Source organism: Adiantum capillus-veneris, chromosome 26 (assembly GCF_014529385.1).
Source record: "Adiantum capillus-veneris isolate H3 chromosome 26, ASM1452938v2, whole genome shotgun sequence".
Lineage (NCBI taxonomy): Eukaryota > Viridiplantae > Streptophyta > Polypodiopsida > Polypodiales > Pteridaceae > Adiantum > Adiantum capillus-veneris.
In genome coordinates, this window is record NC_140956.1 from 125452995 (window position 1) to 125464151 (window position 11157).

Sequence of the window (11157 nt, forward strand, 5' to 3'; positions counted from 1 at the left end):
ATCCTCTAGGAGCCGCCGACGCCTTTGTCGTGTCATCGCCACGACCACAACCTCGGCCTCAACCTCAGAGGTACGAAGCAGCACCTCAACCAGCGATTGATCAAGTGCGTAGACCTGCCTCCCCTCATGTTCCTGGCCACTCAACCTCTAGTCTTTTTGTCATACCCGATTTTATAGAGGAAGACAAGGCCACAACACAATCTTTTCTTGAACCCCAAACCCCTCACCCAACCCCTAGACCGTCTCGTGAGCCTTTACATTCCAATCACGATAATCAAGCCCGAGAGAGCTTCCCTCAATTGTAAATGAGAGTTACTAATCAATGGATTTTATTGGACATTACAGTGTACATTATTAAACCCAATATAAAGACAACTTGAGTCAATTTTGAAAAGATGATTGTTCTCAAACTTTATTTGCGAGAAATTCCTTAACAATTCATTTTTGCATGAATATAGGTTGCAAGCGTGCTGTCAATAGCTTTCTTTGATATTCGCAGTTCAGAGCAATGTGATATACTGTGTGAGCCGCCTTTTTCAATCAAGAGTTGCATTGCACTAGAAACAGTCGATCATCCTTTATCTCTGCACACAATATATTCTTCTCCTTTCTCTGAGGCACCTGTACAATAGTTAATCGAGCAGTTAGATTAGACCAATATTTGGTGATGATAACCCAGGGAAATAACTAACGTAGCATCAATGTTTACATACAAAACATACTACCTTTCGCATGTTGCAATGAAAAAGAAATACTGGAGGCAGGTTGAGGTCAACCTCGTTCTCCAAATCCTCACGTACTTGTCGTAGTGTCACATTGCCTCAAATGCTAAGAACAATTAGTAGATCAGGTCCACACCATACCTCAAGCATTCTCAAAGGATTGTTCAAGTCATCAGTTAAATCAAGTGGTCCAAAGCTACCAAATGACCATCACTCGATGCCACCTTATGTAGTGGAAGGAAGCTATGAAATTTTGAGAAGCTATCATGCACTTACACGCAATAGACTTCTTATTTACCTTGCATAAGATGCCATCAAAATCATGGACATCCCAAGATTCATCCCAAAAATTGAGGCATTTCTCTGTCTTACAGAGTAGCATAGTCCTAGTCTTCCTAATCTCTTCATCATGGAAAAAGTCGATGAACACATGCATGGGCATGAAGTGTAAGACCAGCGGGTAGACCGACATGCGAATAACCTTCCAACCATCCTATATATAGGCCCCTGGCCCTCTTCCATATATAGACCCCTTTACTGCATGTGTGTCCGGCACATTGCCTGGGCCGTGCCCGTCTAGTCCTACCCTTGGCATGACATTACTCCCCCCTTGGAGAAGCGTTTTCGTCCTCGAAAACACAAGTGGTGGTATCTTCATAAGAACACTAATGTTTTCCACCGTGGCATCCCGCATGGATCCAACGGTTCGTTGAATCAGAACCCGGTTCATTGGGAGGTTCAATGAAATCAAGAGTAACATCTTGATTTTCTACATTGTTGTCCTTGTGCAACCGTCTTGGTTAACCAACTCTTAATCAAAAGAGCGTGAAGGCTCCATTTAGAACTCACTTGAGAATGCTAAACGAGTTATCACAACTAAGAGGTGTTTAAGTGCATACCCAGGGTTCAGACTTTCTGAAGGTACTGAAATGTGCAATATAACCTCGGCTCATCTTTCCATGAAAGTACTATGCTGACATACTCATCAGCAGCAACCAAGTCCTTGACTTGCGGTGGTTTCTTGCCAATAGTCAACCTCATCCAAACTGATGATTAAGGTTGATAACTTAAGAATAACAGGCAGAGATTAGAACTAGCCGTAACATGCCTTTCATCATATGAAGCAAACTCCAAACTAAAAAGGTAACCGATCTAGTTGTTTCATTTCTTGCTAACGTATGCACTTAGCATACCCTTTAGTGTGCTTTACTAACGTACGCACTTTGCATATCCTTTAGTACTAAATAGAATGCTTGTAAGCTGCCCATCCTACGCGAGATGAATAGTAACAGTAAGAGTGAGGTGCTTTCCCCCAACCACTTACAAACAGTCGCCCACGACTGACGACAAACTATGACTCAATCATTGAGTATCCAGCCATATACTCGGTATGGAATGGAGACAACCAACTAGGTTGAAAGCAGACTAGAGTTTCAAGCAACCAATCACGAACACCCATACTCAGCCATCACCTTGTATGGCAGGGTGTAAACTCATACTAAATCTGCAAGAGAGATTGCACTGGCAGTGCAAAAAATTGCAGAAACAATAATGTCCATGAATTTGCATGCCGCTCCGAATAAATTTTTGTTAAACACTAGGGCCCATAACACCTAGTGTACATGCATTTAACACAAACATATCCGAACCGCAATTCCATGACGAGACTTTCGACGGTACGTACGTGAAAGTCGTGCAACAAATTTGGACCATAATAGAATGTGACAATCCGATCACACCTAGGTACCAACCATGAGACATTCTCATGAATATAGCATATTTTGCAACAAAATTTGGACCATAACAGAATGTGACAACCCAGTCACACCTAGGTACCAACCATGAGACATTCTCATGTACATAGCATACTTAGCTATATGTAGAAACGACCCTCCGTTAAGGTGGTTTCACAGCACTTGTAATCGTAACAAGTTTGTACTTAGTACCCGACAATTTTTGGCCACTGAAATTGCTCCTGGTACTGTGTGCTTAAAATGGTCGAACCAATGGATGCGATCAGCACCTAGGGACTTCGTCACGACACATTGGTAAAAATTGGCGCCAGTGTCAATCCAAGAGACTCATATTCTCCACATGTGGAATATGTCTCAAACAAGGATATCAAGAAAAGGGACATCCATCAAGTACGAGCTGGTACTTGTGTGTGGAGGTAACTGCAAACACTCCGTGACAAGAGTGAGAGGGACCCTCATTATCATGCTCCACACTGGCTAAACTGAACTCCTTGAGTTCCTAGACCATGTTGTATCCCATGTGACAACATGTGCCAAATCGAACCCTACAACTAGGTTTGTAACAGCATAAGGTATAGTGGACGCTATGGTCCAAAATACTCTGTTCCAACATGCCCTTGGCATGGCTTTGAAACATTCAAGAGTATTTATACAACTTGCACTGGAAATCGTGGGTGTTGCCTGCGCAATCCAACCCCTTTGGTTAACATCTACGTAGTCAAACCCCTTGGTAAGACCCTCTATAGAAACTCCTCAACTAGCAGGCAACGGTAACCAACATAGTTAACCGTGTACATAATGATTGGAATCAACTCAAAAAGTTGAATTCGTCCGCTATCGTGTGGTAGATTGCGGAATTCTTTCCTTGAAAGTTTAACTAGGAGAGATCAAAGTGTGATCCTCAATGCCTATGGGGTGAGTTAGCAGTCACCCTCCGGGTCGTACCCCAAACAATATGTCCATAGACACTCCGTAGTGCTATAGAGAGAGCAAGAAATCCACACAAGTGAACTGCCTAGCTCTTGTGGACAGCCATGCTGTCTCAACTGATTGTTGCATCTATACTTCCTTGTAGAGATCAGTTGCTATGAGTTGAAGATTTATCAAAACTCAACTTGAGTGTCGCACTGAAAACATGTAGTGCAAAAAGGACACTGTAAACATCCTGAATGACAAGACCCTTGCTTGTTCATTAACGCCGATGTATACTTCCCTGGGTAGATTTGTTCACGCTTGAAAACAATCACCCAAAGAATGCCAATAGTTGGGTCTTACCCTTGGCCTGACAATGGCTCTTAGCCTGTGTGGATCATAGCCCTTGTGCAAATTAGTGTTCAATGGACAAACCGATGAAGACTAATTTGAGTAGCATCTTAGCCACGTGCTAGCTGAGAGTTAGAGCACCTTGGCTCAGGCTGACTCACGAGCAAAACACGTATCAAAAGCTTCTTAGAAGATTTTCATTATTCCCTTAAAGAGAGAGAGCGAGAGAGAAGAAGAGCATGCATACCTACGGAACTTTCCTTGAACAACTATGACGTGTATAGTTGAACGCCATGCTTGTGTGCATCTTATGCCTAACGTGCAGCGTATGCTATAAGCATGCAACAAGTTTCTGCTATGACTCTCTCATGGAGAGAGGTAACAAAAAAACACAACCACATCTTGATCTACCTGCCTTGCATGGTCGTGATTGTATGAAAATGACTTAGCATTGGCACTTTGCCTATGAAATAAGTCCTAGATTTAGGTTCCTTTTAGTGCTGTTGGGTGTTGATAGCAACCAACCATCAGGTCCAACAATCCATCACTTAGTCTGTCCTTGACAGAGTTGCAAGTGTGATAGAGGAAGCATAATGCATAAAGTGGTGGAATACATGCCACCTGCTTAGCATGCCTTGCATGCAAAAACGTAAGCCCTTGGCTACTATAACGGTCTCAAGAGTGAGAACCAAAACCATAAGTGCCTTGCACAGAATAAACTGGTAGGGATTCTATGAGCTGACATTCCCTATTTTGCCAGCTTCCCAAACTTGGGTGCCAAAGCCCTTGATTCCAAATCAATGGCAGTATCTCGGCACAAGGGAGAAGCTGTGCCGTGCGAGAGAGAGTTGTCGCATATGTATATTCGCCCTCTTGTATCATAGATATCCGTCGTATACGGAATGAAAGAATCTGCAAACATTTTGCCAAATCCGTCCCAAGTTTGTATGCTCATAGCATATGTCAAACGTGGGGAGTCTCTATGTAAGATGCATAAAGAGAAGCCTTGCTTCACCTAAATCGGGTAGTGCTAATGGCCAACGGATGTGGCTGCCAATAGCATGACAAAAATAATCGACCTTGTCGAGAAATTTCAAGTGAAATTAACCAGTATTGTGTGGCAAGCATCCTATGTCAGCTTGTAGAAACAGTGACAAGGAGTCGGCCATGCCGAGCAACTTGCTGCCCTCAACAAATCCAGTAATAGGCCAAGCGTGTCACCTTGAGATACTGAAAAACCGGCCCTTGGCCCTGCCTTAAGGTACTCAGGAGAAGCCATGCTTCAGATAACTATGTCCGGCCTCATTGCCAACACATGCTATTGACGACAGATGGCATCGTGAAGAGAGTCAATTGTGTCGATCATGCACAGATAATGGACCTTGTCCAATTGTACTTTTTATTGAAGAGTAGAAAAATACTTATATGCATACCAACGGAACTGGATTATTGAAAGCAAAGAGTCTCCTATCTGTGTTCCAGGCTGTGATAAATGGTCGGCCATGCCAAGCACTTTTTCCTGCTGTGCCAATGAAAGATAGGCGAGAAAGAAATGTGCATGACAAACTATAGGCCTTGCCTATACTTGCTGCAATGTAACTAGAAATCGTCCTATGCACCTCCATGAAATGGTCATACCATACAGTTGTAAAAATGTCCCCAATGAATAGGCTCCTAGCATACTCCAAATGCTAGCAGGACAAAAATGAAAGCCTTGTAAGTATATACATGCCATGCATGATAAAAAGTCACAAGTGTTAACTCTGGAGTGGTGTACTCAACACCACAGTGGTGTATGCACATAATGAGCCTTGCTCAATGATCAGAACAACATGTTGAAGACCAAGTGAGCCGTGCTCAAGCATACAAGTAACAACTGCACACTGAGAATGAATCAAACAAGAAAAGTGCAACAAATTGTCATACCTTGTCTTTGAACGTCAGCGATGAATATTATTAATGTCGTCATCGTTGCAGCTTCTTGAATGTAGGAGCGAGCAAAAAGTATAATTATCGGTCGGCCTTGCCAAATACCATAATCGAATATGTTACAAGCCCTGCATGAATTGCCTTTGTAGCAACAATGAACCTCTGACACGCGTGTGGGGTCGAGGAATTGTGTACTCAAGCCATGCTTGATTTGGATCTTCAACCGAAACATTAATGTTGTGCAAACAAAATATGCCACAAAATTTAGTGCGTACCTGCTGAATCACATGAATCGACTTGCTATGTTGTCAAAATCTTGCATGATGCATGAGCACTCATGCCATGCTTTTCGTATCATGGTGGTGTATAGCTTCCATCAAAGCGCTAAAGAGCCTCGAATCGGCGTCCGCTAGTGATGTCGGGCATTCGATTGGAAATCCATGGCGAAGGTAGAAACCGTGTTTCCATAGCCTCATGGTGAACTGGAAGCCTTGCTTCCCTAGCACTTCTGTATGTATGCCATGGAAAAACCACCGTTGCCTCTCTTCGAGACACTCATGCATCGTAGCAAACTGGTGAGTTAGTCCGTGAATGGTCCTTACGGAGCATTGCGTGCAGCCATTGCTCCTGCAATTGTTGCATGCAACCTTGGGTGGCCCGGCTTCTCCGGGACCCCTTGGGCACCCCATGTGTGGGACAAGGCCCTAGGAGTGCCCCATGGGCACCCTAGGTGCCCACACCATGGCCAACCCCTAAACGAAGTAAAAAATAAATAAACTTAAAGAAATAACCTTCAGCGATGGCGGCTCTCTAAACTGCGCAGGGAAAGACTCGAACATGCCAATCCATGCACTGCTCCAGCCACCTCCATCATGTGATGAAAAACCCCCCGCAGGCCAGGGCGAAGCTGCAGAAAGCATGCAGGTCCGATTTCGTGCATGTCGAACATCGCGACTTTGTGCATAGAAGCGGTCTGTCCCACGTGGAGTTCGGCCCCGAGCTCTGTGTAGATCTCCAATCACAAGAATGAGAGAGAGAGAGAGAGAGAGAGAGAGAGAGAGAGAGAGAGAGAGAGAGAGAGAGAGAGAGAGAGAGAGAGAGAGAGAGAGAGAGAGAGAGAGATCGCCATGCTTCCAGAGAGAATGCCATGCTTCCCTCCTCCATAGCTCCCTGCTGCCCCCTCCTCTCCACCTCGCTCTGATACCAATGTAAGACTAGCGGGTAGACCGACATGCGAATAACCTCCCAACCATCCTATATATAGGCCCCTGGCCCTCTTCCATATATAGACCCCTTTACTGCATGTGTGTCCGGCACATTGCCCGGGCCGTGCCCGTCTAGTCCTACCCTTGGCATGACATGAAGATTGAAACACGTACCAGCCGACTCAAAATTTGGTCTTAAGTACTTTTGTATTTCCTAATGGAGCTTTAGTCTGAAACACTCAGAGGTTTCAGATGAAGGGACTAGCCACTCTGGACTGTCCTTCGAAGGAACCACAAGATATTTTATAGTGCCGAAGCCAAGCGCAGAACGTGGAGCATTATAAAAGTGGTCAAAGAAGAAAACCCACCCCTTTCTGCCAACGCTCTTCTGGCGTTAGTGTTATAGAGTAGCTCTTCCATAGTTGCATGGAATGCATAAAAAATGCCAATAATGCAATCCACCGGCTGCCAGTCTTCTTTGTTGGAAGGATAAATATCTGCAACTGGCAGGTTAAACACACAATTATACATGAGTGAAGAGTAAAATCTATAGTGGATGTAAGAAAGCTTACAATTTGGTCGGTTTGTTGAAAATCCTATCGGCGTTGTTCATAGACGCAACTCTGAGTGCATATATGCGTGTTCAATGAGAACCTCTTTGACTGTTTTGCCCGTTTGTGATACAAGCGAAAGTTTTTCACCCTACCTTTATAATTGTTCACAAACTTGTTGCCCCTGCGCTTTCTCTTCCTGGTCTGCAAGAGAACTCTGCTTCCAACTGTAATGGTGGTGAAAAACCATCGAGCATTGTCCAAAGCGAAGCTGTTGAAAATTTCGACAGACTTAATACTTGCGGATGGTCGTCCAGGTCTTTTGTTCTCCATTAGTGATTCTTCTATGGCAAGAGATACAACACAAATGTGAGAGGGAGAGTGTTTCTGAGCGTAAACACATTACAGTCAAATGCGAGCAGAATAGTTAGTTGAAAGCAAATGAATGAGAATGAGTGGGAATACTATGAAGTCTCTCCTATCAAAACAGTAGGCACAACTGCATTGAGTGTGAGTTATGGTACATTTGTCCTATATTCGGTCCTGACAAGCAAATCACAACGTATGTTAGTGTTAAGGTTTTTTATGCAACTAAAAATTATTTTTTGAAAATGCTAAAATTTGAGATAAAAACAAGGAAAATCCGAACTACCGTTACGGTAGCCCTCCATCCATTGGTCGTGTTGCATTCTCTCTCTAGCATTAAAAGGACCAAATTTGAGTCCAAATTTTTTCTAATGCGTCGCTTTCACTAATCTGTTGTATGCAACCATCTGTACATGATGATATTGTCAAAATACATTCTTTCAAATGATACGTATAATAATTTTCTTTTGATCTGGCGTCATTTTAGCAATGGACAATAAAAAACAACATATCAAATACAAATTCATGGTTGCACACTGCACTAACACTCTCACACTAGTTCAGACAAACCATAACCATGACTTGAAGAGTTTAAGAAATGTGCATGAATATATTGATACACATTGGACACAATTTTCACTTTAAAATGCAATGTTTACTCGTGTAACATGCAGAGCAAACAAGTGGTTTTTAAGAACATCTAAATCAAACAATACATGTTAAAAAATATGAAACATTTCAGCATATTATGAATTTATAACATATATTTTTCACCGTGCACTCTCACAGTAGTTCAAACAAAGCATACACTGATTTAAAGACTTCAAAAAATTATGCAAGATAATATTTATTCAGGTTGATAATCATTTTGACTTTAAAATGGTATGTTTACTCATGTAAAATGCAATAAAAATAAGTCACTCCTAACAAAATTATCTAGATCTAACAGAACATATTAAAAACCCAAAACAATTCAAAATTTTCCGATAGAACAAAATACTTGAGTTTATATTTTGCACGTTATCACGATTCACTGCAAGAAAAATGGCTCTTGGAAGGTCATGCATCGTGATGTACATATTGCTAATTCTATTTCAGCTCATTTAAAACATTGAAAGTATACAAACAAATCATAAATTTCAAAGAACGTTTTGCTCTTTAAAAAGATTAAAATGAATATTTAACATGCAAATTGTGTGCATATACTTTTTTACATAGAATTTATGTAAATGTAGCCTTTAAAATAGCGATGATGATTGGTGAATAAAGCATTCTTTTGAATATGATTAGCTAGTATATATTTTTATAACAACACTTAAAAACAACAATATTAAACAGCTCAAACATTTGTGTATGAAATACTCTTCACGGCCGCGTTACCGACCAAGTATTTCATATACTTAATACTCAAGAAAATGAAATGCACATGCACATACAAATTATATGGCGTTTGTACGGCCGGCTTAATGACTTGAATGCCACATTTATGCAAAAACAGATGCTTCTAACAAACGACACTCAATTAGCCGCGTTACCGATCGACTACCGCCCAAATCTAAGGAGAAATAATGGATTGCATACGAGCATCATATAGCCACGTTACCGACCGATGCCCATATGTTCTTTTGAAAAGGGAAAGGGAAGTTGACTCACCATAAGGATACTAGAATCGTCGTGTTACCAATGTAGTACCCAGACAATGAGCCAATACTTATCACAAGGACATCATATTCTCCACGTCATCGAGGTGATGTCCCCGTGGTAAGCAATGTTCCGTAGAACAACTTACACACACACTCACATTGTGTGGTAAGGTACTTTATGACTGCCACGCAATACGACAAAAGGCATGCTACCACACAACGCATACACACACATCACATACCCAGGTGGTGTGTTCAGGTACTCCACTATTGCCACACATTGCGAAGTAGAGCACGCTCCCACACGATCCCCCCCCTCTCTCTCTCTCCCCTCTCGACGTACTTGCGAAGTCGATCGATCTCTCTCTCTCTCTCTCTTTCTCTCTCTCTCTCTCTCTCTCTCTCTCTCTCACACACACACACACACACACACACACACACACACACACACACACACACACACACACAAAAGATGGCTCAAGGAATAACACCCAACGGGCCTGATCGGGGCCCTAGATTTATTATTTTGCGGCCCCGCCAGGCTACTTGGTTTTCTGGACAGTCCTGCAGGGAAAACTGAATAGCTGACGGGCTTGTTTGTGATCATGTTAAGTGTAATTATGTAAATGTATCAATAAGATCTTGTGATCACATAATTTTTTTGGTTACGTAAATATTAAATCCCTCAATATGACCCAAAAAATGATGAAGGTTGGGATTAAAAATCTTGTTTGTCCTCTAGCTTTTAAAACAAAATTTCAAACAGCTCTTGACGGAAGTATATTAATTTGTAAATTATTGGCCTATAAAATGTGAGATCAATAGCCATTGCAATATCTCTAATCAGGAGCAGGTTACAGGTGAAGTAAAGAACCGGACCCCGAGTATGGAAAACAGAGACCTGCTTCCAAACTTCATCGGGTTTAAGAGAGACAATATGCTCACTGATAACATCAATATCCATGGTTAAATAGTCAACCAGCATATGTGACATATCAGTTCTCTCTTTGTGTGTGTGTGTGTGTGTGTGTGTGTGTGTATAGCGCTCTCTCTCTCTCTCTCTCTCTCTCTCTCTCTCCAATTCCCCTCTTGCAAAATAGGTCTTGAGTTCAAAACTCGTCTGATAGACCTTTTGGGCATGATAGGATTTGATGTACATCTTTCCTTCTTAAGGAATTTTTCCCATCGCATGAAGGGAAAAATTCTCATGAATCTGTCATTAGAAGGGCTTGGCTAAAAATTGCCCTTCTATATGGAAGGAAAGTAAAATAAGGACTTACCAATGGAAGGGGAGGAGTACATTAATTTGCCCATCTAATTTAGAGTTCAAACACATGCTTTATCATTGAAAATGGAAAAGAGTATGTAAAATAGAAGTTTTAGTCTAGTCAGCTTCATGTATCTCCAAAAATGTAGTGGAGAATGTTTTTACCTAGACAAAAGCCTGTAAATAGAAATTCTAATAAATATTGCTGACTTGTAATTTCTGTGATATTTCGTCGAATATTAGAAGGGCAAAATGAAAATTGTGCCCTTTTATAGGAAAGCGTAGTGCCTGCCGGCCTTTGGAAAGAATAGGGGGCCTTCAAATCCTAACACTTGTTAGTTTCTCGTAATTTGTCCCTGCGACGTTCAGAATTCTATTGGTGCTTTGTCTTCTGGCTGGACCACGAGCATGATATAAGGGTCGAAAGCCCACACCCCCACTAATTCGCACACAGCCA

At 41.9% G+C, this 11157-nt stretch overlaps 1 pseudogene; it reads right to left on the minus strand.

The window, feature by feature from the left end:
- Nucleotides 1–5976: 5976 nt before the first annotated feature.
- Nucleotides 5977–10397, minus strand: LOC147424156 (uncharacterized; annotated as a pseudogene).
- Between the last annotated feature and the right edge of the window lie 760 nt (nt 10398–11157).